The following is a 16,556-nucleotide window of genomic DNA, read 5'->3' as shown; positions in this document are numbered from 1 at the left end:
GTAAGTAAAAGCACATTTATGGTATGTGTTTCATGAGGTAAATGCTTTACGTAGCCATTGTTCATTCTCCAAGGTCACAGGGAAAAGGCCCGCCAAACACTGTATTGGTTGCCAGGGCACATACCTGTAATGTAGCCACTCTTGCATCATCACTGAGAGGGAGCTCAACCCACACTGCCTGCACACAAATCAGTTGAGTGGACCGCTACACTGTCAATGACTCGTCTGAAGGCATTCAGGAGATAAAATCCTAACATTCTGCAATGCAGTTTGGCTTTTTTTTCCTTTTGGTACTATGTCGTGATCTTTACACAATTGAGAAAATCCCCTCATACATACTTTCCAGGCATCATTTTATTAAGGTTGTCAGAGTAATGGGAGAGAGGGTGGGTGACAAGGGCATGGGTCAATGAGCAATGAATTATGGAAATGGCTATTTCATATTTTCCCTCCATCACTCCCTGGTGCTTTCCATTTCCAGGCGGGCTATTGAAGCTGCATTCTACAATTTAGCACACATATTAAATAGTTAGTAAATATGCATTATTAATTGTCATTGTAATAATCAAGGATTTGGCCGGTCATCCATTTCTAGTTGTTTGCCCTATCACCGACATTGTATGCAACAGCTGCTATGTGCCTGTTTTTGTGTGTGCCTGCATAAAATGTGTCTGCTACTCGGTGTTACCAACAGCCTGGACCCTCAATATGCTCATGACATCAATTAAAGCGAAACAGCTTTAATTACTGCTGCCCCAATTATAATTCAGCCTCTGTAGACCTGCCTACTCAATAGCAGCGCGACTCACAAGCAGACGTAAATGCATAACAAAGACAGGGCAAACACATTTGCTCATGTACTGTATGTACGTATACACAACATACTGCGGTCAACCTGATGAGGAGGAGTGTTGTATGAGTTATTCTAACATTAAGTGCTTGTTTATTTGTTAATATGCTCAAGGAGAGCTATCCTTAATAGCAGAAACTGCAGAACATGTTCCACATGTTCATCCACGTAATTAGCAATATACAGGAACTCAGTAGCACTGACACGCACAAAATTCACGAAGTGGTGGTGGTGGTGGTGGTGGGGGGGGTTAGCCCCCGTTAGCCCCCTGCAGATGCACAGGATATGAATGAATGTAGTAGACATTCATAAAAATCCAAAAAACAAATAACAAACAAGAACCGGGATATGACTTTCACATTTTTGGACAGATTTAGTCGAGATACTAGAATTGTTTTAGGCCACCATTAAATTTACACAAGTACACACAATCTACACTGCAAAACTGCTGCTCAAGCTCTGCAACCATTCTTTCCAGTGGACGTGATAAAATATATAATAATAATATAATAATATAATAAAAATAATATAATAATATAATAATTATAATAATTATATAATTACAATAATAATTATATAATTATTATAATATTAATTAGCCTATTATTATTACTATCATCATTCTTCGTCTGATTATTACTACTACTAGTAGGCTAGTATTAGCCTGCTTTTGCCCTATTATATGACATTTGTCAGATTTTTTTTTGTAAAAAAAAAAAAAATTCAATAACTTCAAGAACATTTTAGGGGGGGCTGAAGTCCCCCTAAAATAGGCCTATTGACGCCACTGGTCGTGACTGTAAATATACACAGTTAAATGTCAGCCCAGTACGCCATCAAAGGCAACAACTTATCGTTGGTTAAGGATCAGTGTATGATTGATGTGAGACTTCTTCTCTAAATTTGTTAGATGTATCATATCAAGTCAATCGCTTTCACCTTTTACTGCTCCCAGAAGATGTTCACATCAAACACTCTTCAATCATCTGTGTTGTACCGTAATCGTCAAAATGACTGTCTCTCCAGCCGTGGATTTTTTATTCATTTTTTAATGGGTCTACTAATTTATAAGTCTTCAGCTACAATGAAGCAGTGAATACCCATATGAGGCCAAAACAGCAACTATAATCAAACAATCATCCACCCACTTCTTTTCATTCATTGCTGAATTGTGCACTCTAATTTTGTCTCCTCTTATCAGCCTTTTAACATGTTCTCTTCGTTTGGTGTTCCACTAAAACATGATGTTGTGTATGGCACTGATATAGTATATTACATTATGCAACCACTTAATTCAACTATCTGTGATTTGCTCTAGTTCAGCTTGAATGGATTCCTTGTCTCTTGTCGGCGACTGCTTGCTCTTCTTATTTTGGGGTGGAAACTCGTTGAAGAGGTTTCGCAGGTACAAGTTTCCAAGAGCTGAAGGCTTTGCAAAATATGTCAGATTATTGTTTTTCGTCACCAAATCAGATAGGATGGTATATGATGATGTAGTATCTTAAAACAGGCAGTCTACCCAGGTCTAAAACCATTCATTCATTCATTCATTTTCTACTGCTTATCCTCACGAGGGTCACGGGGGGTGCTGGAGCCTATTGAACAACCATTTACACTCACATTCATACCTATGGACAATTTGGAGTCGCCAATTAACCTAGCATGTTTTTGGAATATGGGAGGAAACCGGAGTACCCGGAGAAAACGCGGCCTGCGCGCTAACCACTCTTCCAACTGTGATTAAATTTGGATAGTCATTGACACAAGCTTCAGGTTTTGGGAACTTCAATTATTTTAAATACACATGCCCTCCGACCTGAAATCTCTAAAGATGTTCCTCCTTTAGCTAAAGTCTTAAGGTGAGGATAAGCAGTCTTTGTCTTTCATCAACCCATTTGTCCTTCAGCCACACTTGCCTTACAAAACTTTAGTTACCACATACCGCCATCTTTCTTTGGTACTCATCTAAGTATGCATTTTGCAGCAAAGTCCGTGTTAAGGATGCTGAATGATTAACATTCAAGTCTGGTAGACCTTATTGATTAAGGTGTGTCCCAATAATTGTCGATATAATGTTTTGTGGATGCACATTCCACACGTCTGCTCAGTGTTTCTCTAAGGGAGACAATCTGGCACCATATTCCCTCGCTGCCCTGAACCTGCAGTCATTAATTCTGCTAATGACAGGTAAATGAGGCATGGTGATGAGGATGCTCATGCAAAGCTTTCCACACATAGGACGGCACACCAAGCATGCAAATACAAATGAACAGAAAACACACACACACACACACACAGTCAGGCTCATATGTTAATTGACTTTGACTGAGGACTCTAAAGCCTTTATTGACTTCCTGCTTTGGAGAGGCTCATACTACCTGGTTGTTGTGTACTTCTTGCACTTGTGACTTAAGTCAGACGGTACCAAATTTGGGTTTCCTTTCACAGGAGGATTATTCAACACCCAGAATACAGACTTGAACCCATGTTTTGATTAAGCTCAGCAGAGGCGGCGAGAGCAGTTGAACAGCAGGCATTGTTGGCACATGGTGAACCCTAGAGAATAAGTCAATGTTTGTGAAAAGAGTACAAGGAAAAATAAAGGCGCGGGAGCAAGCGAACATAGTTTGGAAACTAGAAAACTTTTGCAGACGATAGTGTGGAGTCTGGCCAGATAGCAACTATACTGCCATTGTTGATAGAAAATGACTGGTATTATCTATGGATTGGATAGCATGTGATACAGTTTTAAAAGGAAAATATACATATTTGTGCTATACCATTTACCTCTGTTATCTTGGATTGCATATGTTTTAAAATGATCGGGTTTACAATAACACATGCATGATTCAACATTCATGACCCCTGCAAATTTGCAGATTTTTGGTAACTTTTTCTTTCACAGAAAATACACTTAGTGTGGTCCTATGGGGGAATACAGTGTTGGACTGGAGAAAAACCGTGGCATAGAAAGGCACAAATAAGTACACTTTACAACACAGGAAGTCAAAGACTTGCACAAGGGGAGTGGTAGAGGAGGCGGAGGTGTTCCAGTGTAGGCAGGCAGCAAGCCAATAGTAATAGCTTCAAAACACAAGAGAGAAAAACATTTTGAGTAAGCAATTTATTACAAACAATCATCTTTTAAACAAACAGTTTAAAAGATGACTGCTTTCAAATCAAAAATGTGGATTTCATGCAATTTTCTGTCAGGTGTTTACACTGTCATGATCTCTAAATGACAAAGGCAGAAAAGCTTTCTCTCTTTGAATACGGTCGGATTGTTAAGATGCATGAGCAAGGTCTCTTACAGCGGACCAAGGCACTGTATATCAACAATATTGTAATGTTTTTGTCCACTTTTCAATGTTTCCTCTGTAATATGTGTCTTTAGCCATTTGGATTACTGTGTCAGCTACACTGAGGTGTATGGCGAATCACTTCAAATTCACAGGTCTCATTTATCAACCCCTTTTCCAGTCTATTATCATTCTTGACATTAATAAAGTATATGATCATGCTGTGTGTTTTGCATGTGATGAGGATTAAATTGCAACACCGTCATTCCCTTAATGGCCACTATTACTATTGCAGATGTATAGGTCAACCCTCCACTTTGACTCTAGAACTCAAGCTGCTGCCTGGCTAACTGTGAAATGTATTCAGCTCATAGATTATCATTTTAATTAATCTTGCTTACTTGGTCGTGTAATTTAAACATTTGCTGGGTTTGCTGGAGGGAGGAACGGGTGCGGAAGATGGAGGAGAGGGCGGGGAGAAGCGGGAGGTGGCAAATGCCTGGGAGAAAAAAGGTGGAAAGGTGTGTGTCAGTGGGCATGCATGCATACGTGTGTGTGTGTGTGTGTGTGTGTGTGTGTGCAGGGGAGCAATAGTGCAAAAGAGTGTCACCTTCACACACATAATGCCATGCTTTGCCTTATTAAGCAAGCATGTACAGTAAGTTTACGCTTAAAAAGGAGATCAACTGAGTGTGCACAAAGTGAATACCTAATTTAATTTAATTTGATTTATATTATATTATATTATATTATATTATATTATATTATATTACTCTTAATAGTGTTAAAAACCATGATTAGAAGGTCACTTTCAGGTGTTCTACGGTCTAAATATCCCATTCATAAATAAGGAATCCTACTTTGTGCAATTCACTTATCACGGTTGGGTCTTTAACCAATTTACCACAATAAACGAGGGATGACTGTTGTTGTCAAAATGTAGATTAAGGACTTGTTTTTTCATTGTTCAAATGCCGAAGACCAATGTTTACTCCTTTTCCCTTTGGTATTCATTAGCACAGTCAGTAGGTTCCCCTAAGATGTTGTCATGGTTGCATCCTGTTGCATCACATGAAAAAGGGTATGAAAAAATGTGCACTTTATAAGTTAAAAGAGAAAATAATAAACAAATTCAAATGCCTTTCACCTTTAAAGCCCCCTGGATAACGTATATTTGAAATTTACACATACCAGTCCATGTTGATGTTTGTGTTGTTGTGAAGGTCTGCAAGCATCTTTCGTCTTTAGCTTGGATTTGCACCCTATTGTAAAGGCTTTATTTATTCTCTTTAGTCTTTCTTCATGGTTCTTGGGACCACATTGCAAAGTGCAAAGAAGTCAATGATTACACAATTTAAAAGGTTTTCAAATTGTATTAAAGAGTGAGAACAATATATTTGGTCACACAGGCGGACGATCAGGATGCTGCAATCAGGGTTTTATGCTGCCGATTCCTATACCGATCCAGTAGTGAAATGGATGCCCATCACATGCATAAATTATAGAGTTCGCTGGTGTTTGACTGATGATCACACCATAGAACTCACCATACTTCAAGTATTTCTTCTCGATGTATTAAATTTAAACTTTTTAATGTGCTAAACTTGTGTAATATTTTTCATGGCATGTGTTGGCAGGTTAGTTTTGTTTTAGCAGACAGTAGGAGGACGACGGTACTCCAGACATTGCATCCCCAGGTTATAGTAGTACAAGTTATAGGTTTTGGAATTGGAACTGAAAGGCATTTAGCGGCAAATTTTCGTCCGATTATGGGCTTTTCACGGAAATCGGCTGATACTGATCATTGGCCGATTGATTGTTCTAACACCAAAATGTGAAGTTAATAGTGCATGTTTTGGATTAGTTGTTTTTAAATCCAAAACAATGAAACATGTTGTAACATACAAGCTGATATCTGTAACTTTTGTGCACCGACTGTTAAAACTGACTGAACTTGATGTTCAAACGGGTAGCAGCCAGTGGCATGACTAAAGGTCATGTATCAGAGGGAAGGTAACAATTCAGGATCAGGTTTCAGCTCATTCTGAAAATGCAATTACTGTGTTCATTTCCTCAATATTCTCACCGCCCTCTGAGAGGCTGACCTCTTCTTTAACCTTCACAGCAGGGGTGCGACAAAAAAAAAATCCATATAACATGCATTGTACCATTATTTCCATGTGGCTGGTCTTCTACATCCGACAAGTGCATGACCAGTTATGATATTTGGGATCAGAGAGCTTGATTAAAAAACTACATATCAAATTTGAACCCAGTTCCAGCACTCAATTGGCCAGTTGATTCTAAATGGTTCCATATACCGTAGGTAATGGTATTCATATGCAAACAAATCTACAGAGGCACTCTGCACACACATCCTCACTGGCAGATCTAAAAAGAGCCTGTAAACAAATATTAGAATGAATTGCTCATGTGTTCGGCTGGTGCGGCTGTTCGTGTTCAGTCTTTCTTTTGACGAGTTTTTGAGTTGTGCCTTTTCTTTTTTTTTTTTACCTTTGGGAAGTAGTTACTGCATATGCCACCAAGAACAGTACCATGATCGATGGCAGTTGAACTGAAAAAAAGAAAAGATGCTCTGCTTCTACTGTATTCTCCATGGTTTGAAAACACAACTCAAGGGTCCTTTTCTCCCCCCAGAGTGGTGTTTCTGTACAATGAAACCTTCGGGGAGGACTTCAGTTGCCAACTCAGGAGATGGCGAATTGCAATACCCAGCAGTGACTTTCTGCTTCACTTGCAGGGTGTTTGAAAAGCTTGAACGCGCTTAAACTTCACTTGAATTTCAGTTTTTAGCAGAGGTGTGGACTCGAGCCACATGATGACTTTGGACGAAAGATGCACAATATATTTTTTCAGCTTTCAGCTTCTCAAGACCGATATGGTAAAAAATGAGTATCTGTTGATTTGTTGAGATTTTAACATTATTAGAACCCTTTAGACATGAAATACTAACACCGTTATAGTCACTTACACTCCAATTATTCTTTGTTTACGTCACATTGTGTAAGCTACTGGATCACTGCAGGGAAATAACTGATTACCAACCCTAGCCTCGCAAGGTAGAGAGCTGATGACTTAGCGTCTGTCATCAAACTCATTCTAAACCCGAGAAAGTGTTTCACACAGAGTGGGGAAAGAAGGACAAAAAAAGCCAAAAACTTACCACTTCCACACGGAATGAGAGGAGAACCTTTTTTTTTTCACGTGATCTCAGCCATGGCATGTCGGCTGGGCTCTGCTGGCTCAATAGTGTATCTTTAAGCAATGTGAAAAGTAATGTAATCCAACGTCACGTCTAGTGCCCAGAATACGACTTGTCTTTCAATACTTTTGAACTAATAATAGCCTGTTGTCAACCATGAAACAATTATTATTATGTTTTAAAGCATTGTAGAGAGGGAGCAAAATCCGAACAGCGATATAGTAACTGTATAGCTGTTGTCTTTAAAAAAAAAAAAAAAAAAAACTGTGTTGAATTTGATGTCGCTCTAGCTCAATTTGGGGTTGATTTTATGCTAATCTAATGCATTATGCATCCCCAGAATCACGCATTCTGAAGACAGGAAGTGTCTGCACACCCTTTCCTGCCTCTCAAATCATATTCATGACTTTTACAACATTGTCATCACTGCATCTTGTTTTCAAGTCAAGCTTTTGTTACGCCTTATCAACCACATTTATTGCCAATCAAGTCAGAACACCAGCTAATAGAAAGTAGAGAAATCCCATCTGTTTGCATTACAACATACTATAAGAGTCCACCAGTAGAGGTCATTCGTGGTGTTGTACTATTTGGTTTGGACTTAAGCTCTTGGCAGCTCGTGGTTTGTACAGCAAAGAGAGTTTTGGCTGCAATGTCCGGAACATTGGATAAGATTCCTTCTTCTACTTTGTTCACTCCCTCCTGGCACCGGGGTTAATGTGTTTAGTTTCCAAATTTCGACTTGTTTTGGGGACATTTGAACACGGGGTATGAGTTAAAAACATGGAAAAATCAGAAGTATAAACAAAACAAAGTGATGTATGACTATTTTATGCTTTACAGTATTTGATCATTTATATAAGCAGCACGTTTGTCCCAGATTGTGGTCGTGTCAGCACCAACAAGAGCGTACACTTTTCCAAACTGTGTTTTAAATAAATGTGATTCAAATAATGCTGATGCCCTTTACCCTGCAGATTGACCCCACGTTTTTGTCCCATGCAGACGGTTGAGATCCAGCATGGAATTGCATGTAACCAGCAGGGCTGTTTGGGAAATCACCAGTATTGTCGTTCAAATGTGTCTCTTTCAGTGACTTGTCTCAAAGCTGATTTCTGTCAACAAAGGCTATCCTCTCCATCTATCTTGTGCAAACATAGTTATTACTTACTGCGGTGTGGCTAGCACAAAATAGCACCATAAGCTGCGTCAACAAAAACTCAGGCAGTGGTCAGTTCGGCCTTGTCGATAAATAGACACCAGAGAGGCAGCTTGGCGAAAGCCAGCCACTTATTAGTGGAGACTCAAAGGCGTTGGCTTTGTTTGGCCGTTTATTTATTTTATGTAAAACTGAGACGTTCCATTAGATATGGTTAGAAACAGAAATGTTTTTGAAATACTATTGAGAAACTCATCATATCTATTTATCGATCCGTACCGCACAGACTGAATTTGACAATTCTTTTAATTCTTCATTTCTTCTGCGTTGTTTCTAGCATTCTCATATAAATCACTTTAACGTCTAAATGTCAACTTTGTTGTTTGTTGATTTTATTTTGGTTACACCCAACCTACCCTAGAAACACAAGTGAGTATTAAAAGCTAAAAGTAGAACCATAAACACATGGCAGCCTCAACACAACCAACATTTAAAGTTTCAAACTTTCTTTTTTGTTGTTGTTTAAAGACGGCCACTTCACAGCTTTAAATCTAATTTCACTAACAAGAATGTGTCATAGTGCCAAGTTATGTGTAATGACACACATGTGTGAAAGGGCAAATCTAACCACGGGGAGTGAAACGAGCAGGCTTAGACGGCTTGACCTTTGAACCAAACCAAAGGCTGGCGAGAGGGAGCCACCTCTAATGAAGGGCTTCAGAGTGGAAACCGCTGTACTTCCTGTCATCTCCAGAAATCAGTCTTCAGATGTGGGAAAAAAAAAGAAAATCTTGGTTGAGAACATTCTTTTAAAGCCTTTATTTACATAAGGTAGCTGAACACATGTCGATGTTGTTGTTTTCCTGTCAACAAAGCCTCCACTTACATGGAAGCTACCCAAAAGTTCACCTCAGTAAATGAACTTGGCAGACGCTACATGTTGAAATACAAATACTAAACTACGCTGCACCATTTTATTTTTAATCCATTTTGTTTTCTTCTAATACCTACAAGAACACTAAGTGGCACACTAAATGGCAGTCAGTGGAGCTCAGACCTCAGCCAACACCCAACACTGGACTACCAAATGCTCCACGTTTAGCCTGAATTGTATCACTGAGTGACTTAGTTTATTACAGTCATCCCTCATTTAGTGTGGAAATGGTTCCATACCATTTGTATTTTAACGTCATCCCAGCAATGCATTTCATTGGTTGTTGCTGCTGTGGCGCTGGCCTCTGTCCACCAGAGGAAGCCAGAGGGGCCCAGAGTGAGGCTGACATTGTTGCAGCGCCTCAACAGCATCAACCAATGGAATGCTTTGCTGGGACGAAATGCATTATGGGATGAGGTTTGAAATAAGTGCTTTTTTATTTTAAAGTCATATTCGTATTTTCCATTATACAGTACTTTTTGAGTGCTAAATTGCTTTGTGATGATTTTAGTGTTCTTTGTAAGATGACACAGGTTGACAAGCTCGTTGTGAGTTTTTTCATAGCTCATGATTCGCTCCCGTTAAATAAAGAGCTAGCGCACCAGAATATGCCATTTTATGACGTGGACACGGGCAGTTTGTCGTCCTGGGCAGATTATACGGATTATAAATGTATTGGTTTAACCCGTCAATCATGATTGACCTGTTGTTCTTCGGAACTTGGCCAGTCAATCCTGAAAACATTACCAAAAATAAATGCATCATCACATTGGTGACTGTGCTTAATCTCGCAGAAATTACCCTCCTTTACATGAAAACAACTTGCTTCATTTTCATCTGTGTACTACCTGTAGTTCCAACATCATTATGCCAGTTTAGGATGGAAGTGTAGCAAGACCACCCAGATCATCGTACCGCACCTGGGTTTGATTACTGTGTTCACACCTGACCAAATGAAACACACCAAGGTGTAAAACGAAGTGGAGTTTGTTCCAAACTAAAAGGTCTTTCAGCGTCTTTGGGTACTGAGAAAAGCGCTATATAAATGTGATATTTTTTCCCCCCTCCACGTGTGAAAACTAATTTCAACACGGGCTTTTTGAGCGTCTACTCGCACTCGGCCATTCCAGCCGTGCTGGAAATTGGGTACAATTGCCCTTGCCTCGTTTAGATAGACCCTGCTGGCCTGCGTTCACACTGAGCATGCATGATTTGGCATGTTTACTTGTGCCATCAGGTACTCTGTGATACACCTGCAATTTTATTGACTTTCTGGATTATTTTGAGTCTTGTTTGTGTTTACTTGTCTTGTGCAAGGTGTTGGCTATCATTAAAAACCTGCGGTTTGATTCAGGAGTGTCCAAACTTGTCCAAACAAGGTCGACGTAATAAAAAAAGAATGAATGTAAGCCCACCAAGCGTTTGAATCTGGCCCGCCAGTTACTTTCGAAGTGTTTCAACTTTTAACATGTCTTATTCAGTAAAAAAAAAAAAGAAAGATCAACAAAAATGTAAAATTCACTTACATAGTTTGATGTGGTCTGATGTTTAAAGTGTTCCTAAAAAAAGGGACATGAGAACATACAGCTGATAGTATTACACTTTTACAAATAAAATTAGGCTAATAATTCAAGGCTGACTGTTAGAATTATAAGCGTAAAATAGTGTTTGTGTGTGTGTTAAATATATGTTCTGGCCCCCCGTGCAATTTTGTTAACACAAGTCAAAAAGTTTGCCCACCCCTGGTGTATATATTTCAAGAATAAAACTGCATCTCAGCTTTGTGATGTACTTGAAAAATATTATAAATTGTATCGTCTGCTGTTGAGTTTAACATTTTTTTTATATCATGTTTTTTCTTTAATATTTCAAACATATGATGACTGATGCACGATTGTGCCCACTGAGTTTAAGATTGCAAGGTGCATACTGCAAAATATTGTGACATATTTTCCAACCGCGCCAGAAAGATGGGAAGTGTACCAATACCGAAAGCTGGTCAGACTAGCCAAAAACTAGCCAAACATGCTGGACTTTAGGTTTTCAAGCGAGATTCAAATGGCCGAGTGTGAGTACAGCTGCTTTACCAGGGCCAATTTGACAGTGCATGCGGTCGCTATATCACCTCAACTTGTGATGGAGCAGCTGCAATTGATGTTTTATATTAACAATGGAACATATGGCCATTTGTTGGCATGTCAAGGCAAATCCACAGTGACATACTAACTTCACTTTGGCTTCACTTTCTTTATTCTCCATTGTCACTTCCAGACAGAGGCAGCTCTGTTGAGCAATACATGCACACCACATCCAGGACTATGTAGCAGACGAACAGCACTCGCTACTCGCCGCCTGCCTGGTGGACATTAAGGAACCAGATGTTTCCATCGGGAGTTCAAACAGACCAACACCAGCACTGGGAAAAGTGAGTATTAGACAGAATGATTGCTAAATGATATATGCTGAATTCTGCAGTATGTCAAACATTTAAGCGTATTATATGGCTAACTGCTATATTTATTTTTTATTTTTTGTGTGCATATTAAATTCTGAAAGCCCTCCAATCGAGTGACAAATCTTTTCGCTCAAATGCTCCCTCTGGAGTCGTGTAGTCCGATACACATTTAAAACAATATGTTGAGTTCAAATTGAGGACTCGTGTTTTGAATTTAACGTTGAACATTTTAGTCACGACCACCGGCCAAATTTATTGGCTAAACATGGTGTTAATTTACAGTCAGTATTGTGGATTTATGGCCATAATATAGTTAGGTCTCGATGGATGAAAGCTGTATTCAGTGGAATAGAGACGGGCGTCTACCAGTCTACCAGTTTACCATTTAGTATGAACGTCTTCAATTTGAGTTGGCTTCTTCGACTCAACGTGTAGCCGGGTTGGTACACACTGTTCCCCCTCCAAGTGTTGTTTGTTTCCGACAGTGTTTGCGATCATGCTTCACTTCTCTTTACGACATAATGACAAAGTGTCCCTACCGCGATGGATGCCAATTTCTCTGTGTGATTTTTGTCTTTGGGCATGGAAGAAAGCTTTGTGTTGTGTGGTGGTGGTTTGCTGTTGTGCTGCAGTAGCCACGTTTACATGAGGGGTTTTCCTCTTTCCGAATGGAATCTTTCCAAAAACTTATTCCAATATCCTGTCTACATGCGCCGCTATAATCAAACAGAATAGTCAAAGGGGCATGCCCAGTAAAACGTAAACATCAACATCACAAGATGTTTTTATTCGAGATTATTTTATTCATCCTGAGTTTTTCTTTCACTTGTTGGAAAAACTCCGTATTAGGAGTTTTTCATTCGTCCAGTCTTGAAATTTAGTTTGGATCAAAAACAAACTTTCCACAGCGGTCCAGTGCCGATTGCTCGCCTCCATTTTTAAATCTGAAGAACGTCTCGAGCTGCGTGTTACGTCATATCTGAGCATGCGCTGAAAGAACGCACCCGGGATAAATTTAAACAGGAAAGGATCAAATTCAATCTTGCTAATATTTTATAATTAAACTTGGGACATGTTTCATATATATTTTCTTTTTTAATAAACTGGACTTGTGAATAAAGTATAGAAGGGTTAAGATTCTGTTCCACAGATGGCGGATGCACACGAAACCGCCAATAAACAAACAGAAGAAGAAAAACACGACGAAGAACGGAATAAGAAAGGAATATTCCACCCTTGATTATATATTCATTTGGATTGGCACTTTTCTTTGGTGGTGAGGTGTATACAAAGGTTACATTCTTTCCGTTTGAGCAAATAAACCAAATGCAATTGGGATATTTGGGTCCATGTATACGTGGCTAATGAAATCCTAACTGAATGATTAAGTTTGTATGTATACAGTACATAATGCACAGCATACTGCAACTACATATATTTAAATGTAAGGAGGAGACTTATTTTCATTTTTTCCCCTGTAGGTGATAATCAACACTAAACAGATAAAAATGAAAACATATCCATAATATATAGACTTTGGACTGTCCTGTTATGCTAGACTGTCAAGTGTGAAGTTTTAGCAAGCTTTTAGCACCCACTCCACTCTTTTCAGTGCAATCAGGCAAACTTTTCCTCAAATAGTCAATCCAGCTCCACTCTAAAAGGGCAGCTCATGATTTCTTCTGATCTCAATACCATTTTCCCTCCCCTCTTCCCACTCGCATTTATCCCCGTGTTTTCATTTCAGACATCCCGTATGCTGTCATTTCTCTTTTCATATCTTCTCACTAAATCTTCCACTCTGTATGTTGTCTTCGTACTCTGTGGGGGTAGAGCTTTCTTTTATGTTAAAAGTTCAGTTGCTGTGTTTTTTTTTTTTATCATAAAAAGGGAGTGATGGGTTCTCTTGTTACTTAGACTTTGTCTGATGACCTGGTTTGCCCTGAAGGGAATCATCACTGTTGGTGATGCAGCCCTTAATCAATGACACAATGATGGTATGGCGTATATTACCCCAGTAGAGCACTCTCACGCCTAATTCTACCTAAGGGTCCATCCACACGGGAACAGTATTTTATTCATCCACCCAGCAACACCGTTCTGGGTGTTGAGTGGGAAGATTTGACAATGCAGCTTTGTTGTTGGCGTGCAGACAAGCAAAAACACTAATTCCTGAGAAGGATGATGTTGCTGCCCCGTCTCTCAGTTTACTACTTGTCCACCACTGCTGAAAAACCAACATAGTCGTCCAAATCTCTTTTTGTTCTTATGGATATTTGTCTTTGGTCCTCAGAGGACGTATTAAATGCGTGTTATTGAATGCACCATCCCTTGAAATTGTCTTTTGCAGACATTGCACGTGGTTGTAGGACTTTGCAATGCAGAAGTACTCCCACACGCCTAGCATGGATTAGTTTTCTTTCCACCCACCTGCAGATATGAAGCACTCAGATCAATTAAATGTATATATATTTTGCATTTAATAACTGTTTATCAATACAGAGCCAAAAAAGATCCAATATAGTGGATTTATCAGCGTACATTTCAATCATTTGGAGGCTAACAATGAACTGACGGACTGCAAAGCTAAACCATGTGAAGCTCTTTGGCTCATGTCTAAGTAAAATATATATTTAGAAACATTAAATGTCTTTTAGGTAAATTACAGCAAACTGGAATCTATTCCCATCATTTTTCCATGTATGCAGATTGAACCAAACCCTGAGCCTATATTTAGCTGCCAGTGACTGCATTACAGGGTTAGAGCACCAACTTGTGTTCTACACTTAACCAGAAAAGCTGCGGCAGCCTACCCAGACAGATGGTGCTCAGTTGGGGTCTGAAACGAAGACGAGAGCCATGCTGAGTCGGATGTGGTTTTAGAGCGAGAGAGTGAGAGAGAGAGAGAAAAAAAGAACCATATACACCCTCAGAGAGATTTGGAAGTAAACGGGGTAATGAGATAATGTTCTCCATGCATAAATGCACCTTTTGTGTCTTCAAACAGTTTCATGTTTTGGCTTACATGATGGCTGTCACGTCCTACTTTTCCACTTTCTTTTTTTTTTTCTTTTTTTTTTGGCTCATTGCGGGTGTAAAACTTAAAAAGGCAGATTTCTCTCCTTTACTGTCACACCTTTCAAACCACATAAACTCCAAGTCAGGAGTTTTTTGGTGTGAAAACATTTCAAGAGAGGACTGGAAAATATGTACTGGCTTGTGTGTGGCTGTGTATAGATAATACTTTTAACATTAGATACCCTATGGAGGTACTTGATGAATACAGTTGTAGTAAACAAACTGTGCTGGAAAAGTTTTTTTTATTTTTATACAGAATTGTAAACGGCAGCAAAATATTCTTATGTGTATACAATTTGTAATGCAGGAAGCCAACAAATGCATTGAAATTGATGTGAAACAGCGAGTGTAGGATTAAATATGCTTTGCTTCTTCCGACTCCTGTGAATTGCACCTGAGATAAATTCCATTGTAACCTGTATGCATGTTCAAAATGAATGAAACCATTAGCATTACCAAACTATGACGACATTGACTATTAGTACAGTGTGACTAGTGGTGTGTCGGTCATGAACGAACGAGTCAAAAGAACTAGTTATTTTTTGTGAATGGGATGAACGAGGTCACCGCCCCTGAAATACTCGTTCAGTGCGTTCAGTTGCAAATGCTTTTTTTTAGATTGGCTGGAGAGTCGGTTCACTGTTCCTTTTGCAGGGTGAGGCTATCTGCGGGTTAGCTGACTGAAAGACAGAGACCGAGCGATTGACCAACACTCGTCAGCCGTTAATTCATGATTCGGAACGAACGTGAACATGAGTGAACGGACCGACTCAACATGGCTGACGGGGTCTATGCACGGGGGGGGGGATCACAGGCTAACGAACAATTGACAGAAATGAACTGATCTTTTTACTGAGTGAACTGTTTTGCCCACCACTAGTGACTACCACTACAAATGGACGAACAAGCGGGATACAGACCGCACAATACAAATCCCGCGAGATTAAAACGTGACAAGATTTATCGGTCAGGCAGTAAAGGCCTGGGACAATAATAAGTAATCACACAGTAAATTAAAATGTCTGTTTTCCTCACCTCCACAGATTTCAGCATCGTAGCGCTTTTGTTCCATAGAACAATGGCATGAACAGTGTGAGCCCTCCTCTCAGTCATACAGTCCACTTAGTGTACAGTATATGCTACGTTGAGAAACACCATTTAATCCAGAGGTAGGGAACCTATGGCTCGGGAGCCAGGTAGGGCTCTTTTGATGACTGTATCTGGCTCTCAAGCATTTACCACAATAAAAATGTATGTTTGTTAACATTTTAAAGTAAACATCACAGAAATAACTGTTAAAAATATTAAAAATCAACAACTTTCTTATGCATTTTAATCCGTCCATCTATTTTCTACTGTAATACGGCCGACCATATCTATCTTTCCTGATGATATTTTCCAGGTCAAACACCAAAACTTGATTATTACTGGGTAATACGGTAGTGTACCTCGGTCATTAAGATGTAAATGTAAACTTTCCTCCTTTAGTCAAATAGTCACCTAGCTAAAGCTGCAGAACCAAGCCTTCTGGCAAAGATGGCCAAAAGAATGAAATACA

At 39.4% G+C, this 16,556-nt stretch overlaps 2 protein-coding genes across 2 annotated transcripts in view; both read left to right on the top strand.

Annotated features, from left to right (window-relative positions):
- Nucleotides 1-11,786, top strand: part of LOC131104002 (uncharacterized) — a 42,463-nt gene extending 30,677 nt beyond the window's left edge. Inside the window, exon 2 of the mRNA XM_058050657.1 lies at nt 11,737-11,786. The gene's annotated coding sequence lies outside the window, so the exon portion shown is untranslated. The remainder of the gene's footprint in view (nt 1-11,736) is intronic.
- cntfr (ciliary neurotrophic factor receptor) overlaps nt 11,369-16,556 on the top strand; it is a 229,259-nt gene continuing 224,071 nt past the window's right edge. Inside the window, exon 1 of the mRNA XM_058050882.1 lies at nt 11,369-11,890. The gene's annotated coding sequence lies outside the window, so the exon portion shown is untranslated. The remainder of the gene's footprint in view (nt 11,891-16,556) is intronic.

Source organism: Doryrhamphus excisus, chromosome 2 (assembly GCF_030265055.1).
Source record: "Doryrhamphus excisus isolate RoL2022-K1 chromosome 2, RoL_Dexc_1.0, whole genome shotgun sequence".
Classification (NCBI taxonomy): Eukaryota; Metazoa; Chordata; class Actinopteri; order Syngnathiformes; family Syngnathidae; genus Doryrhamphus; species Doryrhamphus excisus.
Note: the sequence above shows the minus strand (reverse complement) of the source record. Positions and strands in the feature narration are given on the sequence as shown.